This window comes from Oryzias latipes, chromosome 3 (genome assembly GCF_002234675.1).
Source record: "Oryzias latipes chromosome 3, ASM223467v1".
NCBI classification, from domain to species: Eukaryota; Metazoa; Chordata; class Actinopteri; order Beloniformes; family Adrianichthyidae; genus Oryzias; species Oryzias latipes.
Window position 1 is genome coordinate 3,171,403 of NC_019861.2, and position 23,432 is coordinate 3,194,834.

General features: G+C 47.2%; 1 protein-coding gene across 3 annotated transcripts in view; it reads right to left on the reverse strand.

The window, feature by feature from the left end:
- LOC101160540 (LARGE xylosyl- and glucuronyltransferase 2) overlaps positions 1–23,432 on the reverse strand; it is a 110,843-nt gene that overhangs the window by 85,500 nt on the left and 1,911 nt on the right. Inside the window, exons 2-3 of one of the 3 annotated variants that reach the window (XM_023950611.1) lie at positions 6,817–6,922; positions 6,652–6,735 (exon numbers count right to left, since the gene is read on the reverse strand). The exons of 1 other annotated variant lie outside the window; for it this stretch is intronic. The gene's annotated coding sequence lies outside the window, so the exon portion shown is untranslated. Of the gene's footprint in view, positions 1–6,645; positions 6,736–6,816; positions 6,923–23,432 lie in introns of all 3 variants that reach the window. One more of the 3 variants, XM_023950607.1, reaches the window with a different exon arrangement.

A 23,432-nucleotide genomic window follows, 5' to 3' on the forward strand; every position in this document is an offset into this window, starting at 1 on the left:
TGGATGGATGGATGGATGGATGGATGGATGGATGGATGGATGGATGGATGGATGGATGGTGGGATGCATGGATGGATGGATGGATGGATGGATGGATGGATGGATGGTTGGTGGGATGCATGGATGGATGCATGGTTGGTTGGATGGATGGATGCGTGGATGGATGGATGCGTGGATGGATGGATGGATGGATGGATGGATGTGTGGATGGATGGATGGATGGATGTGTGGATGGATGGATGGATGGATGGATGGTTGGTGGGATGCATGGATGGATGGATGGATGGATGGATGGATGGATGGATGGATGGATGGATGGATGGTTGGTGGGATGCATGGATGGATGTGTGGATGGATGGATGGATGGATGTGTGGATGGATGGATGGATGGATGGATGTGTGGATGGATGGATGGATGGATGGATGGATGGATGGATGGATGGACGGATGCATGGTAAGTTGGATGCATGGTTGGTTGGATGCATGGATGGATGCATGGTTGGTTGGATGGATGGATGGATGGATGGATGGATGCATGGTAAGTTGGATGCATGGTCAGTTGGATGCATGGTTGGATGGATGGATGGATGTGTGGATGGATGGATGGATGGATGGATGTGTGGATGGATGGATGGATGGATGGACGGATGCATGGTAAGTTGGATGCATGGTTGGTTGGATGCATGGATGGATGCATGGTTGGTTGGATGGATGGATGGATGGATGGATGCGTGGATGCGTGGATGGTTGGTTGGATGCATGGTCAGTTGGATGCATGGTTGGATGGATGGATGGATGGATGGATGGATGGATGTGTGGATGGATAGATGGATGGACGGATGCATGGTAAGTTGGATGCATGGTTGGTTGGATGCATGGATGGATGCATGGTTGGTTGGATGGATGGATGGATGGATGGATGGATGGATGGATGCGTGGATGCGTGGATGGTTGGTTGGATGCATGGTCAGTTGGATGCATGGTTGGATGGATGGATGGATGGATGGATGGATGGATGGATGGATGGATGGATGGATGGATGTGTGGATGGATGGATGCGTGGATGCGTGGATGGTTGGTTGGATGCATGGTCAGTTGGATGCATGGTTGGTTGGATGCATGGATGGATGCATGGTTGGTTGGATGGATGGATGCATGGATGGATGGATGGATGGATGGATGGATGGATGGATGGATGGATGTGTGGATGGATGAATGTGTGGATGGTTGGTTGGATGCATGGTCAGTTGGATGCATGGTTGGTTGGATGCATGGATGGATGCATGGTTGGTTGGATGGATGGATGCATGGATGGATGGATGGATGGATGCGTGGATGGTTGGTTGGATGGATGGATGGATGGATGGATGCATGGTTGGTTGGATGGATGGATGCGTGGATGGATGGATGGATGGATGGATGGATGGATGGATGGATGGATGTGTGGATGGATGGATGGATGGATGGATGTGTGGATGGATGGATGGATGGATGGATGGATGGATGCATGGTAAGTTGGATGCATGGTCAGTTGGATGCATGGTTGGATGGATGGATGGATGTGTGGATGGATGGATGGATGGATGTGTGTGTGGATGGATGGATGGATGGATGGATGGATGGATGTGTGGATGGATGGATGGATGGATGGATGGATGGATGGATGGATGGATGCATGGTTAGTTGGATGCATGGTTGGTTGGATGCATGGATGGATGCATGGTTGGTTGGATGGATGGATGGATGGATGGATGGATGGATGGATGGATGCGTGGATGGTTGGTTGGATGCATGGTCAGTTGGATGCATGGATGGATGCATGGTTGGTTGGATGGATGGATGCATGGACGGATGGATGGATGGATGGATGGATGGATGGATGGATGGATGGATGTGTGGATGGATGGATGTGTGGATGGTTGGTTGGATGCATGGTCAGTTGGATGCATGGTTGGTTGGATGCATGGATGGATGCATGGTAGGTTGGATGGATGGATGCATGGATGGATGGATGGATGGATGGATGGATGGATGGATGGATGTGTGGATGGTTGGTTGGATGCATGGTCAGTTGGATGCATGGATGGATGCATGGTTGGTTGGATGCATGGATGGATGCATGGTTGGTTGGATGGACGGATGGATGCATGGATGGATGGATGCGTGGATGGTTGGTTGGATGCATGGTCAGTTGGATGCATGGTTGGTTGGACGGATGGCTAGACAAGTTTGTTTTCTCCAGAGTCAGACCTAAACAAAGCGGTGGGCGTGTCTTCTTGAGGATCTTGTTTACCTGCCTGGATTGGCTCAATGAGGCAGATTAATTCCAACTAGAGTTTCAGTTTAATCCTGGTAAGAACCAAAGTGTTGACTCTTTATTTTCACATCACAAGTTGTTAAAAAGTCGGAGAACTGAGCTAAAGAAAGCTGGCTCATTCTTTGATCATCAGACCCGGGTTAGAGATCAGAAAGACGGGGAGGTTTGATCAGGACGGAGCACGGTTGCGACAGTTTCAGAGCGCACTGGAAGGTGGAAGATGAAAGTTGTCTCAGTCTTTCCATGACTGGTTTTTATTAAAAGTTCCCTTCCCTTCACTGATATTCTCACACTCCTGCAGTGCACACATCTTGTGTTTATCTTGCTGCTCTTGTAACATGTTGCTTCAAAGAAAAAGACTCGGCTGGTTTATATAACATATATAATATTTGACGGTCGGCCCAACAGTCAGTCACTCCCTGTAGAATGATGGGATGAGAAGCTCAGATTTGAAGTTTTTTTTGTGTGCATGGAAACCCAATGAAGCAGGTAATAGTTTTTGAGAAACCAACAGGAGTGACAGTCATTTTTAATTACACAGTAAGCGGTCATTGGGACAGCACTTTTTCCTCAAAGCAGAACACCTGGGGCTCATTGGCTGAAGAACAGCCCATTGGTGCTGTTCATGTGATACGTGTACGCTCCTTTCTGCAGGCTGATTGTTAGGCCGTATCTGAATTCTTCAACCACCCGTACGGCAGAGAGTTATAGAAAAATAGTGTCTTAGAATTCCAAGGTTACTCCCACTCAATGATGTCAGCAATAGTTGCCAGTCAGCTACAATAGCTTGGAGTTGCTAGCACTCGGAAATACATGAAAGCATTGGTTTTATAACTTTAAAAAGGTCATGAGTGGGGCTGCACGGTGGGGCAGTGGTTAGCGCTCTTGCCTCACAGCAAGAAGGCCCATGGCAGCTGGGGGACTTGAACCAGAACATCAATGGGGGACCTTTTTTTGTGGAGTTTGTATGTTCTCCCTGTGCATTCGTGGGTTTTCTCCAGGGACTCCAGCTTCCTCCCACCGTCTAAAAACATGCTTCACACGCACACCGACTGGCACACACGCATTACTTAGCCTTATAGTCTCCCGGTTAGAGTAGTTATGTCCAGTCTTAACATTGTTAGCTGAATGTGTGACGACTTGGCTCTGGGCCAAAGCAGCTGAAAGTGTTAAACCACCTAAATGGTCTAAAAGCAGTTATAGCTTTACTGCAGGAGACCCACTTGTAAAATCAGCTGATCATCTCCTGTGCTGCTCATAATTTCCATTCATGTATTCTGCTAGATACAACTCCAAACAAAGAGGAGTTTCTGTCCTAAATAATAAAAACATTAAATCTACTCATACTGACCCAGAAGCCTGATTTGTAATTATTAACATTTCAGTTCAGAATATTGACTTTTGTATAGCTAGTATCTGTGGCCCAAATGTTGACGACTCTTCCTTCTTTCACAGATTCTTCACCTCACTCTCGGTTCAGTCTGACTCCACAATCATTATAGGAGGAGACGTCAATCTGACTCTGCATCCTGAACTTGACAGAGCAAACAGATGAGAGCTGAAGGCCTCTTGTGTTGGACATATTTTCCTGTTACAACATTGGTTATAAGTCTACTGGAAAGCCAGGTGTATATTTGAATAAACCCCTTTTGTAATATATACTAAACTTTAATCATCTTACTTATATTTGTAACAGTTTTTTGTTGGGGTGTACTAGGGTGAATATATACAGGGGGGGCTAAAATCATGAAGCAACATAAAGCAACAAGTTACTGGATGTTTATAATCATTACGGTAAGGGTAGGTATAGAAGGGGCGGAGCCTGTCCAAACACACTAAGATGTTTTAAACATACCTGTTGGCTCCAAAAATGTTCACATGTCAACATGTACACAATACAGATAATGTTCCCACACACATACTTATCCATTCAAACCAACTAGTGTGAAACATTTCCTTCAATCACACAAACTATTTGTGTAAAGGTGAGCTAACACCTGTGCTCAAGGGAGTGTTTTTGTTCTTTCTAAGATGGATGATGGAATGTAAAAAGAAGGGGGGAGAGTGTCCAGCCATCCCCACACCAAGACCCCCGCATTAGCACCAGTGGCAGCTACAACTCCCCCCCAACGCCCGCACGGTAGCAGAGAAGAGAACAACCGCCCCCTGGGCGACCACATCTGCCACCCAGGCCTGGGCCAGCAGGACCGCCACAGGGGCCCCCAAAGCCAGAGAGCAGGGAGGCATGGGGGGACAGAGAGTGCAAGCTCCAGCCCAACCTTAGGAGCAGTCCCCCACCGCGCCGGGAGGGCCCAATGCGGGGCCCCGCCCCAGAAGAGCTCAGACGAGCAGCCCACCACCACCCAGGAGTTCTGAGAATCCCCCTACCCCGACCCCAGGCAAGGGTCAGGACCCCCCAAGGGAGTCCCGCCCCACATTCCAGGCTGCAACCCACCCAGCACACACTTGGTCCATGAGAAATCAAGGCAGGGGCCTGCAACCCCCGCCCAGGAGGAAGACGCCCAAGAGAGGTGGGGGTCCACAAGGAGTGTTGTAAGTTTTGGTTGTTTTTAAGAGAATATGGAATTCTTTTTTTTCAACCACTTCAGTCCTGACATCCAGATAAATGGACATCACATTTTAGGTGTATTACCACAGTAGGTAATTCTGCTAAATTGGGCCCTGAGGGGAAAATTAAAAAAGGATCGGGTCTTAAGGGGACAGCGTCTCACTGTCTCTCTCTGTCAGCAGCACGGAGAGTGCTGTTTCTATTAAAAAGAAACAATATAAACAATTGTTTTTTCTGTTAACACTGTTGTTTGTGTTAAGACAACCCAAAAGAGACACTTGCTGTCAGTTTAACCCTTGTGCTATCTTAGATGACCCCCCCTTACATTAACGTGTTCTCCCTACCATAACAAAGGTGGATAAAGGTGGAAAGATTTCATGTAATCCATGGACACCAGTGAAGATCACAAATCATTGAAGAAAAAAGGTTCAGAACACTGTCTAGTGGGTCTAGATGACCCAACTCCCAATGTTAAAGTGCCTAGGATAGAACAAGGGTTAAAACCTTTTTAAAGAGTTTTTGATACTGGCAGTCTGAATCCATCTTGCTAGTTTATCTTAATTTATCTTAGCTGAGCTTTGCTTAGATTATTTTATTTTAGCTTAGCTGAACTCTTTTTGTGTGCCTCTTGCTCAAACTAGCACCACAATAAATTGTGGTGATCCATATGATTTTCTATCACGTCATCAACCATGTGATCAGAACCGATGTCCAATCACGTGATCGGATCGGGACATTCCTACAAGAACTTTGTGCTTTAAGCCATCTCTGAAAAATGGCTTTGTTCAGTCAATCGTTCCTGAGCTCAAACCGAGGGACTTTAAGTAGTGAAAAAGTACTCAGGTGTAGTACAGACTTCCTGTTGTCAGTAACCATGCAGCTCTAGCCCTGCACTGAATCCTTCAGAGCAACAGTTTGTGTTTTGGAGATAAATGCAGGAAAGCAGATAGAGATAGTTTGGACACGTTAGGAGGAGGAACGTTGGTAAAAGGATGCTGAGGTTGGAGCTACCAGGAAAGAGGACTAGAGGAAGACCAAAGAGGAGGGGGAGGTAGACTAGGATAAATACAGAGAGAAGAGGACGCAGAAGGTTAAATGGAGGCAAATGATTTATGTAGTGAGCCTGTATTGATCAGCTGAGAGTAATAGATGAAGGTCATTGATCACTTCTGATCCCAGAATGCTTTAGTGAATAAAGAAGACATCAGGATGGAAGCTCTGGACAATAAGCACCGCTCTGAGAAGTGAAGCATGCAAGTGTCAACATCAGCTTTTAGAGGGAAATGAAGTGAACGCGGTAGAAGCAAAGTCATGAGGCGTTTGGGCTGAGGGGCGGAGCTCTCAACCACAAATGAAGAGTTACTTTGCAGTATTTAAGCTCAGATGGTTTTCAGACCTCAGTCTGTCTGTCTGGTGAAATCCTTCCACTAATTGCATGAATCTGTTTTACATGGTTAGTGTTAATGCCGGCCTCTGTAAGCGGTGAAGACACCATAACCACATCCTCGCACAGCTCTGCGGTTTTCCAGCATGCTGTCACTTTTCTCTGAGCTGACGGCTGCTGGCGTGTCTGAAAACACCGTCCGGCCTCCCTGCCTGGCGGGAAGAAGCGTCTCCCTTTCAGCACAAGGCGGCTTTGAGAGAAAGCTGTCACCCCGAGAGCAGGAGATGTCTTCACCACCGACATTGATCCACCTTCCACAGACGGCTGAAGACACGCCTCCCTTCACTGAGGTGGAAGGAGGCGTGTCTCACTCACATGCACCTGTGCAGGGGGTTGCTCAGGTCCATGGAGGCTCGAACAGACGAGTGGTGTGTCTTGCAGTTCCTTTGAGGCTTGTCCAGCGACCTTAAGGGACGTTGTGAAAAATGGAACACTGTTGTAAGTGTATCATGAAGTATTTGTGCGAATAATGGAAGTTACACACACCTATGACGTACGGGTGATGCTGTCGTACGATGTCCTTGCGCCTTACCACTGGGCATTAGGACGGTGTGAGTGCTGACTCCTCACTGGACGCGCGTGAACACTGCTCCTACAGGGTGTGCATGTGATATGTAAGTGCACGCCCACACAAACGACACACTGCTGCATGCTGGCACTCATCTCATGAACAGAATGAGGGTGAGTGGGGTTAAAAGAAATGAACATTCTCTCTTTACAGGTTCATCAAGTGATTTTGGGGCCAGCTGCGTGTCCCACACTGATTTGACCGTGTTTGGCAGTTATGACTGAGGCATTAGCATTTAACATACAATAACAAGCTAGCTCACCACTTTGTATAGTACGGTTTTCTAAATAATTTAGTTCATTCAGTCTTTACCGTAAAAAATGCAACAGTAATTCCCAAATCTGTGGTTTAAAACTGCTTCTTTGTAATTTAACAACTCATAGTTATATTAATGTGAGGGTTTTTCTTCTTGTTCACATCTTTCAGAATAGGAAGAATAAGAAGATCTTTTGGAAGAAAGCCGATTAAAAATGTGCCTCTCAGTCTTTGGCCATGCTACCTCCACATAAATACCAGGATGTCAGAGGAACCTCAGGCTTCTGCTGCAAAACGCTTCATGTCATTCCTCAGGTCAACACATGAGGAGGCCAGAAAGGCCTGGCTCTCTTTTTGGAGCTTTGTGATCCTGAAAATCTGGAAAGAGCAAAAATAAATAAAAAGCCCAACGGGATTCAGGGCTGCAGGTTTGAGGCCCCCCTGGAAGCAGAATAAAGATGCCCCGGACTCACGCTGACACCCACCAGGTCTGAACCCCTGAGGCTCCTGACCATCCCCCCTTCCCACCAACCTACATTCAACATGCCCTGCAGGGGTCCACAAGCCCCCCCACACACACACCCTTACAGCCAGCAGCAAATCATGGGGCGACATGTTGGGTGGAGACCTTTAGGTCTGAGCTCCTCAGTGTGGCGACAGCAGCAGCTGACTGTGGATCAGTGGGCAGCAGCTTTCATTAAAGTTACAGCTCTATCGTTCGTGGAATTGTTCGTGTTTAATGCAGACTTTACCGAGTTCTCCTCCAAGGCTGAGGAGGCTCAATGTCGGCACATTTTCTGCAAACTCTGAGTCCCTCAGTCAGACCACTCATCAGTCAAATAGAAATGCTGGAGCCAATCTTTAATATCTGGAAGGAACTACCGTGGAGGAAATAGGGGTGGCCCATAGTAGAGCCCTGCGCGGGACTATTTTCTTCATCCCGCTCCCGCCCGCGCCCGCTGAATTTCTGACCAATCCCGCCCGCTCCCGCAACGTATGCGTTACACTCCCGCCCGCTCCCGCAATATGTATGTCCACTCCCACCCGCACCCGCAAAACTCATAGAATTTATTCCCGCACAGTAATAGAGATGCATTGATTTTGCATCGTCTCCTGTCCCGCAGGAAAAAAACACGTATTTGTATTGATGATACTAAAGAGATTCGTGTCCCTCCTCCAGCCTCATCTTTTCATGCATTCCTCTTGTGTAATGTGCAACTTAATTGTTAAATATATTTTTACAAATCCTGTTCGGTTAAAAGTGTGCGTGTGTGCGCGTGCAGACAGACGGCCTGAAGCACGCTCTTAGTAAGAGGCGGGGCGGGGCGTTGCACACCCCCAACAACAGGTTAGATGACGGAGGCCATTGGGCGTCTCTACCTGGTGCCTTGAAGGAGCTTCAGTACATAAGAATCCAACAGCCGCACAGCCTAACGTAGTCCGCTAATATATGTTCATGAGATATTCATGCCAGCACTGATCCCGCTGGGTTTTTTTTTTGCCGCCCGCTCCCGCCCGCAGCACAATTCAAACCGCCCAATCCCGCGAGATTTGGGTAGGGTCCGGCGGGACCCGATCCCAATTCAGCCCTCTACCCCATAGATCGATTCATTCACATATTTGTTGACGCTTTATTGTTGGGAAAATTCAGATTTGATTTTCTTTGTTGGGCTTCCATTGTTGGGAGTAAAGTCGGTCCGCCGGTGTCTCTCAAAGCGCAGATGTGAAAACAGCAGCAAAGAGGAGCTACTTCCACGAGGCTGAAAAAACAACAACAAACGCACGCAACGCCACAAAAACCCAGACCTTCTGCTAGTTGTCTCCATGCAGCAGCAGTTTAAGATGAGGAGCGGAACATGTGAGGACTGAACATTTGCTTTGTTCCTCTTCCAAAGCCTCCCCGGCCTGAAGCCCCCCTCTGTCAGACAACCAGGGTCAGACAGAAACAGTAGAGTTTGCAGGATTTGTGTTGTTCAGAGCCTAAATGTCATCCACATGTCTGTGATCATGTGACCCAGATTTCACTCCTTTTAGAGCTGCTATTTAAAAAAACAGCGTGGGATGCAGATGCCGCCATGAGCTGGGATGTTCAAGGACGTGCTTTTCTCCTCTCAGGTTTCACCGTTTGTCTGAATGTGAGCCGTCCAATGGCAGAGCCGCTCCCTGATGAATGGCCACTCTGTAGCTCTGATTGACTTCAGCTCATTATCAATGTTTGTGTTACAGCTCCTGCACGGCCGACAGCCGCTGCCGCGTTTGAATGTTAACACGGCCGACGCTTCATCGACGCGTCGACATGTCTGCGTCAACACGTCTGCGCCGACACGTCAGCGCCAACGGCTTACAGGACAGCAGGAACAGTTTTCCATCCAGAGCTAACGTTGGCGCACCTTTGGTTAGTTCTCATGCCTTTGGATTAAAGGTGTGCGGAAATGTTCTTTTCTTTTCTAAGATTTGAATTCCAAACCTCCAGACAATGAAAATCTATCCTCCCAGAGAAATCAAGAGGACATGTCAACAGCGATCCTCAAAAGACGCTGGACGTAGATTGGACATGTGCTCAGGAGTGAAGAAACACAACCATAAAGACACCAGATGGAAAAAGAAAAAAGAGGATGGCCGAAGATCACCAGGCGTCAAACAGTAGAAGCCCAGCAGAAAGAATATAGACAGACCCGGGGAACCATCTACACCTTGGCCTGTGACCATCAGAAACAGAAAGATTTCATTGCTGCCCTAAGCGTCTCAAGGCGTAAAAGATGGTAAGAAGAGAAGGTTAGGTCCTTCCTCTAAAAGCCAGCAAACACCTATTATTAACAGCCATCAGACTGAGAGCAGCAGCAGTGCAAACTGTTCACATTTTTGATACAACTATAAAGTCAATTCCCAAGATGTCCGTATTTAGAAAACAATACTCTGTTTAACAATTCCTAATGTTTGTCTGCTTTATCTGCAGATCAAAGAACAAGTCTGATTCATCTGTCTGTGGGAGGGGCTGAGTTACCACTGCACCTGAATCTAAAAATGACTCAAAAATGAGTCAGACTCAGGTTTGGAATCCAGTCCGGTCATCTCCTCTAGTCCCTTCCTGGAAAGTCTGAAGAAAGCCTCAAAATAAAAGGGGAAAAAATGGAGAAAGACAGAGATCTGAGGGCCTTAGAGAAGGAAAACGGGACACGTGCCGTTATTTCCTGCATGTTTCCACTTCCTTTAAACACCTTTCAAAGGCTTGTCACTTTTTTATAAAAACAAGAAAATCAACTTTATCGGCTTTAAGTGTCATTCATTTGGTTCTGGTTAAGTTGTGTAATGTTCTACTAAATTTTGTAGCAGAGGGCCAAATCAGGAACTCCACATTAGACTGGGGGCCAATTTTGGTGGAAAAAAAGGATAAACAGAAAAAGTTGTTTTTAATAACTTAATGACCAAGTGTCATTTGTACAGTTAACCAGACCCTCCAGATGTTTTCCCAGTTGCGGTCAGAGGCTGCTGACAGACTTATTTCTTTAAACTTTTTCTTTTTTTCTGGACAAACAATGTCAGCTACTTTCAGCATACATTGTTTTTATAAACTCACCATCACTTCAGCGTTTGCCGGGTCATTTCCAAAGCCACAACGTAGCTACCAGCTTCTGTCACAGCTTCACTGGATTTAGCCATTTTTTAAACATCTGCTGTGCAGCATCGCCTCACCGTAGTTGTTGGAGCTTTTTGTTGCGCTCCATACCGGTAAATTTGTTATAGTTCTTATGATTCCGTCCGTCGGAAGACGTCCCTGGAAACAGGTTAGGGATGTGAAAAACACAGCCGTGTCTGATAAGAACCTAAGACGTCACCGACCAACCCTGAAACCTCAAAAATGCAGTGGATCATTACACAACAACACACAAACCAAAAGGCTAAAAAAAGACCTCTGGAGTAGAGGGCTGCATTGGGATTGGGTCCCGCCGGGTCCCGCGGGACCCAACGCAAATCTCGCGGGATTGGGCGGTTTGAATTGTACTGCGGGCGGGAGCGGGCGGCAAAAAAAAAACTCTGCGGGATCAGTTTTGCCATGAATATCTCATGAATATATAATAGTGGACTACGTTAGGCTGTGCGGCTGTTGGAGTCTTATGTACTGAAGCTCCGTGAAGGCACCAGGTAGAGACGCCCAATGGCCTCTGTCATCTAACCTGTTGTTGGGGGTGTGCAGCGCCCCGCCCCGCCTCTTAGAAATTGTGTTCTTTAAAGCCTGATACCGCGGTCTCGTATGGGCGGAGCTATCAGCTAAAGTTCTGGTCTGATCGCTGCATGGAGCGATGTGTGCATCAATGCATGGTAGACACGAAGAATGTGGAGAGATCAGGTTTATTATTTTAAAGAGTTCTACTTGGTAATCATGTTTCCATGTTTGAGTTCATAAAATCATCCCAGAGAAAGTCTCTGCTTCAACTCCCGCAGTGAAAGCTGCGTCTCAATCTGACGCCGTGTTTCCATCTCTCTGACAGAGTTTGAAGCCAAAGCCCCTCCCCCGCCTCTTTACCTGCTTTTCCTCTCTACCTGTTCACCTGTTCACATCCTCTGCAGCTTAGAGTTATTTTCCCCGCGCTCCCAGTGTGTTCTACACAGAGAGCGCAAAATACGGTCATAGCAGGTTAACACGTTAGTCGGAACGCTCTAGCGCAACAGAAGGATGAAAGAGCTGTCAATCTATCTGGCAACACTGCGCGGGATAAGGAAGAAGCAGAGGTTTCCTGACAGGGACATGATGTCAGTTGATGAAGCAGAAAAGAACCTCAAACGAGGTTCATCGTGTTCAGATCTGCGTGCCAATACCCCACTGAGGCGCAAAACAGCAAAAACGGGAAAAGGCTGAAGCTAAAAAAAAAAAAAGTATTTTTCCGTCAGGAAAAAATTAATTCATAGATTTTCAGCTCTGTTGAACCATTACAATGTTTTTCTTCCTGCAAATGACTTTGACCTGCATCTATCCCAGCTGGTTCAGCGCGCTTCAGGCCGTCTGTCTGCGCGCGGACACACGCACACTTTTTTTTACCGAACAGGATTTGTGAAAATATATTTAATGATTATGTTGCACATTACACAAAAGAGGAATGCATGAAAAGATGAGACTGGAGGAGGGACATGAATCTCTTTAATAATATCAATAAAAATACGTGTTTTTTTCTGCGGGACGGGAGACGATGCAAAATCAATGCATCTCTATTACTGTGCGGGACTAAATTCTATGAGTTTTGCGGGTGCGGGTGGGAGTGTAACGCATACGTTGCGGGAGCGGGCGGGATTGGTCAGAAATTTGGCGGGTGCGGGCGGGAGCGGGATGAAGAAAATAGTCCCGCGCAGGGCTCTACTCTGGAGGATTGAAAGTTCACGTCTGCCTGTCTCACGTCCAGCTATGCCTCGAACACACAGGGGAGTTTTCTCTTCTCCTCCCAGCATGCAGCAGGAGTCCTTTAGGACGTCCGCTCACAAAGAGCTATGCCCGACTCGGAGGTGCCAACAGCACCACGGCTGTGGCGATAAGCGCGGCAGTGCTCTCAGCCCGGCCGTTAGATCCCATTCATTCCCAATTCAGCAGAAGCTTTTATCCTGAGTGACTTTGCAGTTAATGCAGCGGAGACCAGGAGCTTCAGCACGCTGCTCATTCACGATTCAGAGTGAATTATGGGAGTCAAGCCCCGACCCACGGCTCACAGAACCAGGAAAGGGCCTTCAGACGGCCTGGGCACACTCAAACCTTTCAGGAAACATTTCCCGCCCAGACTCATCCTTCAGCTTCAGGTTTTGGTCGACGTTTCGACCCAAGTGTTTGTCCAGGAAAAGACGGAAGGGCACAGATTCCTGCTGTTTAGTCGGAGCAAGAGAGAAAACAGCTGGGCATCAAATGATTATTAAACGGTCACAACAGGAAGGCGGCGGGAACCTTTTCCCTGTCTGTCTGCTGTTGGAGCCGTGTCCGCATTTACGGAATTCCTCGCTCTTTTCAATCAAAAATGTTTTAAGAAAAGCCTCCTATGGCTCCGATGGTCCTCTTTTTGCTTCATTATTACGAGCTGATTGCAGCGACTCTGCCGTCTGTTCTCAACATGGATCGCTGTCCCTGAAACTAAAAGTCTTCTCTTCCTCTGAAAACAGGAGTTTGGACCTCAGAGCAACAGTCCGGTTCTCCTTCTCCTTAGCTGAGGTCCAATCCTTCTAAAACCATCTCTGGTTCAGGAACAAAGGCCACATTTGGACTTCATGTCTGTCATTTGAGGCTCTGACTCCAGCCTCGGTCTGCTTCCTGTGATGCTCTCACCTATTTCCACTTTCCACCAAACTTCCTCTTCTACTCACTTTACTGTTGAACCGGTTAGGAAACAGCGACAGTTTGTGTAGAAATGACATTTTGAGGCCTGCTCTTGACAACTTTTTATGTCTCATTTCTTTCTTTTTTTTTTAATCATCATGTTACATTTCACAAAGGTAGTTTTTAACCAATGGAATGAAAAGAGAGGATGACCCTTGTAACAATAATCGGTCAATGAAAACATACCAGTACATGTTAACACAGGTACTTTAGACAAAAAAACAACAACAAAAGAAATGAAACAAATACGAGAAAGGGAAATATGCAAGAACACTGTAGCTTACAACCCGGTTATGTATACCAGTGATGAAAGTCAGGTAAGGAAAAAATCCCTGAACTTTTCTTTGAGCGATATGGCGGGCACAGAGCGAAATTTTGGAAAAATACGTGGTCTTAGATGCATTCTGGTGCATTCTGGCAGCTAGTTATTCTCTTCTTTATCAAGAAACTAAGACTAATTGGAGCATCATGATTTGTCATTCAAACCCCTAGTTTGACTCTCCATTAAGGACTTGCTGGTCCCAAAAAAGAATTTGGAAAATTGCTCAAAGTAACACAATCCTACAATCTATGCTTTTCCTTAAAGCTGCAAAACATACAATTGCTAAAATATAGTAACATCAAAGCCCCAAATGGCAAAAAGAACACCAGTAACTATGATATTCTATGAAAATACCTCAGTTATTTATACATTATTTCTGCTTTACAAATGACTGATGTACAACATCCACTTGCACTGTTTTCTCAAACTATAATTACATCAAAATATGGGATCTGCTTTAAACTTTAATTCTATAACATAATACATCAATTCTTTAACACCAATACTAAGTAATCTGGGAAATATCAAAACAAACATACAAACTAAACTAAAGATTGTAAACATTATTTTTTAAGGGAGTGCGGGTCCAAACCATCAAATACTTATAATTAATGTCAACTATACTGAACTAAATCATGGTAATTAGGAAATACAAATAAATTAGATAAAGAAATGTATTCAAAATAAAAACTGAAACTCAAAACTAAAATTGAAATTATTTCAAAATGTGGTTTTGAGATTATTTTACACAAAAAAGTATTTGACCTACACTACCTTAAAAATCTTTTTTTTCCAGCCAAGACCACTTCAATTTGTTTTTTATCGTCTTCTCACAACTGAGGTCGTGACCACGCTAAATAATGACGATGCCTGCCATTATTTTAACACAAATTTGATCGCAAACTCTTCAGATGTGTTTGTGAAAGTTTAGCGTGGGTCCGCCAGTTTTGGTCTCTAGGGAAGCAAGTCACGCTGACCACGTGGTGCAGACAGAGCCAATCAGACCCATCGACGCATCCGAAAGCAACTAAAACGTCCCGTCATTGGTCAATTAGGCCGGGAAGACGACAGATGGCCACGACCATAGAGGAAGCGATCTGCGGATAAATATAGAAAATAAAGCTAAAATTAGCTGATTTCAGACCATTTTTTAATCCGGAAAGCGATTTGTCCGTAGAGATCAGGTCTTTATTTCCCGGAAAGTACGTTCGGTTTGCTCAAAAACCCGGATTTCCGGGAATTCCCGGAAGACTTTCATCACTGGTATACAGTTCCTGTAGATTACATACATTCAAGCATCTCACATCAGTCCTACACAAAGTCAGATCTTGACTGTCTGATTATCGTAGCCATCCTTTCCAAATAGAAATACATTCATCAAGTTCCAACTGGAGTGAAGGTGTCAGTTTCTCCATTTTATAGATGCTGAGCATCACCTTATCCCATTCTTCTGGTGATCGCCTCTTTACCTGCCAGCAACTCACTGCTTTAGTCATCAACCCTTTTCAAATTCACCATTTCAATCCTTTCCAGGTACAGAAGCTTTGTTTTCAGGACTAAAGCCTTCCTTTGTTTCCATCCAATACTGATTTGGGAACTTTCAAAAGGAACCGGTAAACATAGATCCCATATGTTCCACTGTGGCTCGATTTTGAAGTAGTGTTGCTCCAGTGTTGTTTTTTATGTAACTAACTACAGCACTACAGCAGCTAAACTGACCAGATGCTGGAGTCAAACATGGTGCAGCTGAGAGCAGACCACCTGGAGGGATTGGAACTCACAGAGGCTGGAATCCCAAAACTATCGATGGAGTCAAGTCAGAGTCATAACTCTGCCCAGGTCGTGCTTTATTGCAGAAAAAAGACTGTTTTCTCATGTCCCCCAGAGATATCTGAAAGAAAAACTTCACAGGAGATGGCGGCAGAGCACCAGCACCCGACGGCAGGTTCCCGCCCACTGACCCTGAAGCTCAGAAAACACATCAGAGAACCTCCTTCAGAAGATGTTTGGTTCTGAGTGCAGTGGATCAAAACGCTGCAACAACGTCTCCTTCATGCCTGCAAGACTCTCCTTGTTCTTTCTGCATGTGTGTTTGGCTTGGTGGGTAAGTAAAGCGGTACAGAGGAGAACAGTATTCCACTTTTTGCCGAGAAAAGCAAAGAAAAAGCATCGTCACCTGAGAACAGACGGTAAATATGAGAGGGCGCAGGGAGCATATGTCTTCATGAAATGGAATTATCTGAAGCAATAATCTGTTTAAAGGATCTGAAGAATCAATAGTCTGTATCTCTGAGCAGCAAAATCCAGTTTGGGCGCTTCACAACAAATACACATTTGTATTTGTTTCTAACAGAAGAATGAAATGTTCTGGAGGTTTCAGCAGAAACTGCTGCTAAGTGACAAACAGTGTGATGGTGACAGTCTGCTGAGAGCGACGGTCCAGCGGCAACAGCCGGATCAGACTGACGAGCAGCTGAGCTCATCTGACCCAAGTGTCCGGAATGCAGCTGGAGGTCACTAAAGGCTCCGTGAGGATGCAGATTACTGAGGGAATGCTCTTTCTTCTCTGCTCCTCCTTCTGCTTCTCCTGCGAGGAACCTTTGTGGATCTGACCCGCTGAGACGGAGAACTGGGATTCTTTTGTGCAGGTGAGGATCAACGGAAAGAAGCAGAAAGAGCTCAGTCTCAGGCTGACCGTCGGGTTTCCAGTTTACGACGCATCTGAACCCTTTCTGAAGGCAGCTCACCGTTCCACTTCAAAAGTTCTTTGTCTACCTCATCCTTAGGCCGATTCTCAATCATAAAAATATCTTCCAGTTTAAGTTTTTTGTCTTCTTTAGTGATTAACACTTAGAGAATTTTGCTTCTTGTATTGTAATCTGGAGGAGGAAACAACACTTTTAGGGCGTATATCATGGTGTTAAGCCGTTCAGAGTCAACTTTATCCATAAACATGGTCATATATTACCTTTGGCACACCAAAGAAGGATTTTCTATGAAAAAGAAGTTCATTTTCCAGTTCATTTTCCGACCTGAAAGTAAAACGGCTCCCTCTGATGCTCCGCCTTTCGCTCCGTGTGGGCGCCGCCCATTTCATGCAGCAGCGTGTCTGCGCTTCTCCCACGAAAACAAACAACATCCAAACTTTTGAGAAAATGGATGTGAATATTGTTCAGCCTTACAAAAGCAATTAGCCGCTCAGCGCTAGCTCCGCGTAGAAAGTGGACGTGTTGGTTAGCCTGGGGGCGGAGCTAGCAGCACAGACTGTTCTCACTTTCTGATGTCACTATGTGAGAACCCCCTCATCTGCGTGGACTGGGAGGGGGTGGTGCTCAGAGGGCAGATTTCTAGAGGAATAACTTAAAAATGCATGAATTGATCAAAATACCACTCTGGGGTTGTTTTTAGTGAGGAATAAACATTCTAAAACACTTAGGACACATTTGGTTCGCATAGAGTGAACCAGAGTTTGTTTCCTCCTAAAATGCGGATCAAATTTTCAGTCTGAATCCACCCAAGTGTCCCAGGTCTCATCCTGGTCTGGGACCAGGAGCCACTCTCAGACCCATCTTTCAAGGTGGTTTTAGTTCATTTCTAATCGGACTGAGCTTCGGTTCTCTCTAAGATTCCTCAGTCTGAAGACAATCCGTCCTCGGAGTGGAACAACTGAACCAAAAGGGCCACCGTAGCCGATGTAAACGGAGTAGGAATGTAGCAACATCTGAGCTGCGGAGAAATGGAAAGCAACGACTTTCATGTTATCAAACAGAAAAAACGTGATGGGATGAATTCAGACTAAGACTCCTTGTTATTCACAATCTAACTGTCAGAAACGCACACAGGATCCCTTCTTAGCCGTCGTCTTGCCATTAACCACTCTGCAGCATTTCTCCACCGGACCAAAGTAGAAATTGTTGAGCCTGACGTTGATGCGGATGTTTAAAAATGGCTCAAATATAAAGTCTGAAAGAACTGAACCGAGAAGGACTGAACTGGGAAGGAATCCATCATTTCTGCGTCCAGTTGCTTTGCCCCGCCCTGGTAATTCTTGAGCAATGACTGAAGAGATCTTTAGTCACATGGTTTTGTTTACCAGCTTTAGTCCGGAACAGGAGGAACCCCTGGATGGCCAGGTTCAGGACTCGATCCGGACCGGAGAGTTTTCTCATCTGAACACACCCTTAAAAGCTCAAAATGTGGATTTTTTTATGATACAGGTCCTTTATATTTAAAGTATTTTCTTTACCCCATCTGAGAACTGATTCACAGAAAACCTTCACAGGAAGGAAATAACAAAACCGTCATATTTAGATCATTTTTGCCGTTTCATTCCCACAGCTAACTGCTTAATGAGGTTCTCCTCAGCACTGAGCAGAGAAATGAGCAGCATTCAATCGAATGATGGAGATCCAGTACCCAGCTAAAAGGGGGAATTTGATGGAAACTAACTGCCTCTGACCTCCTAATTACACTGAATGCGGGGGCATCCGGGGGGAGGTGGCTGTATCAATGAAAAGGCCATCAGTCTGAAGGTCTGAAGCTCTTCATGAGCAGAACTTTAGCCCCATGGAGGGATTTCTGCCAGGACGTCCTTTCACTTTCACAGGAGGTTCTGCGGCTCCCGGACCCATCTTTGGTTCCGACAGAACCGCCGTTAGAGTGAAGATGAGAGCAGGGATGAAGGTGCAGCACATTCCACCTACATCAGTCAATACGGGATGTATTTTTAAACACGTGGCTGACAGCATGGCAGCGGCCGCCCGCCCCCATAGGACGCTGCACAGCTCGCCGTCTCCCATCACAGCCTGAACGCTGCAGCTCTCTAACGTCTGCCTCTGCCGGCCCGACACATTCTGCCCTCCTCGTTCTGTGACCACGGGCCATAAATATGTCCGCAATTACCCACAATGCCGTCGGGTGGGGGTTAATGGAGAAGCCATTAGCACAGACAGAGTGCAGCATTAGAGATGGGATGAAAGGTGAGAATGAGGAGTGGGAGGAGGACAGGACCTGAGGCACAGTCAGCTGATTCTGCTCATTAATTCTGTTCTTTATGACCCCCACCCCCGTCCCCACCCTCCTCAGGTATGTCAACAGTGAGTCTGGCTGCTGGCTGCAGAGGACTTCAGCTTCATCAAAGCGCCTCCCTGAAGGTCTGCAGCCGAGTGAGGAGCAGCTCCAGGTCTGGGGGAGGAGCTCAGGTGTTCTGTCCACAGGTGAGCTTCGCACTGAGCGACAGATGGGTCGTGGTTAACAGACATCTGAGTCTGAAGACGCCTGGACATCCCTGCGACCCCCACCACCCCCGCAGCTCCTGTCACTCTGACTCTGAGCCAAACCTGTCAGAAGTGCATTTCATAACGAAAAGTAGCTGACTGTTCAGTTCTTTGTCTCATGTGATTGCACTCAGGAGGAGGAGGAGGAGGACGGCAGACTCTTCCTCTTCTTTAGGCATGAGCTAAATTTGTACGCGGCACAGAAAACAGCTCGCCTGAGGTCCTGATGGGCTTTTAACGAATCCTCCCGCTTTACTGCTTTTACTGTCGGCTTTTATTAGACGGAGGATCAGCAGGAGCAAATGAATACATTTACATCCACTTTGAGATTTGTGTTTCTTCCTGGGATTTTATGCCAAAACAGGAAAATGCAGCAAAGTGCCAGCTGTGTGCTCTAATGAAAGTCGACTTTTATTCCCTCCTTAAAGTCAAAGCTTTCCCGTCTGCCATCAGAGGAGGAAGAACAAATCGAAAAAAGTGCCACTGCTTTCTCAACTTTATGGTCAAGATGCGAAATTAAATATATTATGAGTCCATCAGCTTACATTAAGGCTCACTCCACATCAGGATCCTGGAGAGCCTACCTTTGGAATATCGATCTGCCTTAATGGCTGGATCCACTTTTCCGTTCGCAGAGGGGAGGAGCTGCAGAACCAGAGTTGGTACTGAACTGGGACCGTTTGGAGCAGCCAGCGCTCCTGCTCCTCTGATGGAGCGGCACCACTCCCATGTTAGGATCCCTCCCAACAGCTCCAGTCCATTCAAGCAGAACCTCACATGATAAAGGAGCGTCTCACTGAACCTCCTGAAGGGATCCTTCTTTTCTGTTCAGCTCAGTCCAACGGACTCTGAAATGTCACAACATGCAGAAAGAATTCGATGGACTCCTCCTTTGGCACCTCTGCAGCATCAATGTCCCACTCCGATCATCTTCTGACCTATTTTGAGAGCGTTCCCTGTGGTCTTCCAATGATGCTGTATTTTTAGGCAAGATTTTAAAAAAACTGTGTCGTTTTGTGAGACGTGGTTTCTGCAGGGCGGGACTTCCCTTCTCCCCATTTTTACGCTCTCTCCTGCTGGCCGACAGCCCTTCACACCCCCACCTAACACTACCGGGGTACCAGTTCAGGTCCAGATTCCAGCTCAGGCCAGGAAAACAAAGAGGTTCATGGATCTATGGACGCATCAGAATGGAGCGGAGCAGGGACACTTTGGCTCCGCCCAGCGTTTTTCTACAAATCAAATACAATCTTTTTCAAAGGGCTTTTTTTTTTTTCCATCTGCCATCTTCAAAGTATTTAAACAAAGAAATACTCAAAAATGCCGTTTGAGCTGAACATTCTTCAGATATGTCCTCCGCCATCAGAGAAATGCTAAATGTTGGAAACACCCAAGAATACAACTTTTCTTGGAGTGGATCGGTAAACTCCCAGCACTGCCTCACTTTTGCTCCGCATTAACCAGGTTCAGCCACACTCCTCTGGCTCTTGAGCCACTTCACCACCAACAACAACAGCAGAAAAACAAAGGCGTGGGGGTCAAAGAACTTCACTGGCTGGCAGCTCTCCAAAGGTTTCACAGGAAGATTTGACACCATATTGCCTGTTTCAGGGAAGGCCCTGTGGTCTTGGCAGGATGATGCAGAGCCACAGCTTTGTAGCTTCACAGCAGCGTGGCTTCCTCCTGGACGTCTGACCTGACCTGACCTGCTGCTGCGGTCCACCGTTCTCCTACAGAGAACATTTGGAGCTTCACTAACGCCTTAAACCAGGACAGAACACCAAACCCCCAGGAGCTCAGAACCTCCAGGTCCAGGTGGTTTTCCAAAAGGAAGAGGAGCAGCTGGACAGTTGTAACCATAGCAACCATTTCAAGAAGCCCTGTTAGTGAACAAAAGTGTGAAAATCGGCATTGGCTGGTGGTGAGATGTGGAAGTCCTTCGATTTGGCTGAAGGGGTTTCATCCATGAAACCTCCGCACAGAGCCCCCAGATCCTCCGAACCTTTGTAGGAACCGGCCTAAAACAGGAAGGTGGAAGCACCACTTCCTGTGCTCACCCCCCCCCCCAGCAACAACGTCATGTGTTCACGCTGTCCAAACATCTGCATCACATACCGAAGAGCGGCACTTCCCCTCAGCTCGACTGTGTTCAGAACGCTTGGAAAGGGTTTTAATAGGTTTCCCAGGGACGCTCAGTGAAGGACTGAGAAAGTCTTGGAAGGTCAGAGGAGCTTTAGCTCGCTCGATGCAAGACGTTAAAAGTTTTAAAAGGAGAGTTTGGATTCAGAACAGGATTCCAAGTATTCTCCTTCCTGATCAATAAAACGTCAGAAAGCATCAAATGTCAGAAACAAAATAGCTCCTCTGGTAAGAAAAGAAGACTCTGCTGCATGTGTGTGTGTGCAGAACACGCCTGTGCACGTGATGACACACACACAGCCTCAGACCCACACACACACATAGGAGCGCGCACACACTGAGTTTATCTTCTCTGTCTTTTCATTCTACAGTTGGACACTGAGTAGAAAACCCAGAGTCCTGCTCGTCACTGAACTGAACGTCAGCTTTAGCGAAAACACCAAAACATCCCACCAAAGCTGTAGGGAGTGTCGAGGCCTGAAGGCCCTGCTCTGTGCCTGAACCTGAGCGGACGACCGTGTGAACTCCAGGGCAGATGGTCACTACTCCGAGTCCGGGTTAGCTGTTTGGGATTGGTGCAGCGGTTAATCCCAGAGGTGCTGGATGGAGCCGTCCCGTTACTGCGACTCTCGCCGTAAAATCCTTTTTTAATCTGCAGAGCTTAGTTTTGACACGCGAGAACACAAAGCCGCTCAGAACGGATCTAGGTTCTGTCAGGGTCAGGGGAACCTGTGACCCCAGTAAAGGCCAAACCCAATCACAGCGGGACAGCAGTGCTGGGACTGTGATCCTCAAATCATCCTGTTTGAGTGAATCTAAAGAATCCCATTAGATCCGTTTGATCCTGGAGTTTTGCTGATCCGGTCGCCCTTTGACCTCTGCCTGTTTTCTGACGTTGTATGCAGTTCATCATGGCATCGCTTTAGAAGGCAACAATGCACTCTACTGTTGAGTTATGAGCCATGAAAGAGGGTCATGTCTTAACGCAGGGGGTTGATCCGTACCAGTGCTTTGGGTTTGGGGTGTCCGGGCCAGTGAGGGGTCGCAGACAGGAGCAGCTGCACCTTAGCGGCTGGTTTCCACTGGTCCGTCTGCGGTACGTCTTCGTTGTGTTGACATCGCCTCCGTCACGCCTACATCTGACATCTGGCTCTCCAAACCGCAAGGCCAGCTTTACGCAGAAGTTATATGTCCAGTCTGTTGACACGTCAACAACGCAGCCAAAAGCCGGGCCCACCTGTGGGGCACACGCGAATGTTTGGCCTCCAGACAGCCTCTCATCCCCCGTAAGGGCGGTTGGGACGCAGGGGTCCATGTCCGCCCTAAGCGGGTCATCACATCGACGTACCTCAAACGGCTCTGAAGTCCGCCAAAGCTCATCAGCTTTTCATGGGCGATTTTGTCCGCAGCTGCAGCTGAAACTGAAACTGCAGCATCCGTTTCAGGACTAGAGAATCCGTGAAAACAACAACTCTCAGGTTTCCACAGAGACCTCCAGTCTCCTCTTCTCAGTCATCTGAGCTCTGTTTGGGAACCACAGACTCCTAGCCGTGTGCTGAAGACCCACAAGACATTTATCTGACAGAAAGTAATTAAAGACGCTGGAGCGCCACCCGACAGTCAGAACAAGCAGCTCTGAACGGCGGCGGCGGTCTCTACACGCCTGCTGAAACCCTCTCAGCATGCAGGGTCACACCCAGAGCGCCGCCAGAGCCCAGAGCCAGCACTGAGCCGCCGCTCGGCTGCAGGAACACGGAGCGGGGGACCGGGAGAGCTCTGTGGATGAGAGTCCCGGCCAAGTGCGGAGCAGGGGTCAGAGCGCGGCTGTCAGCGCTCCGCAGAAGCACATCAGAAATCAGGAACGAGGGCGGGAAGCAGCGTCTCTGCCTCCTCGCTGCTCCCTGTGCACGTCTGCAGCAACAAAACAAGGATGTGAGCGGAAAAGCAAAGACAGTGCAGATGCTGCTGAATGAGGGACGGCCGGCTTGGACCATGTATGACCCGTCAGAGCAGACGTTTTACGCACTACAGCAGAGATTTGAAGAGGAACTGAAACCCGACGAGCAGCCGCTCTGGGATTGTCGGGTTTCTCAGAAGAAAGGTCAGGTCTGGTTTCAGGTGTTTGACGGTTCCTGGTTATCAGACATGACAGGAACAGGCCGTGGTTTGTGAAGGGGCCCTCCCGGATGA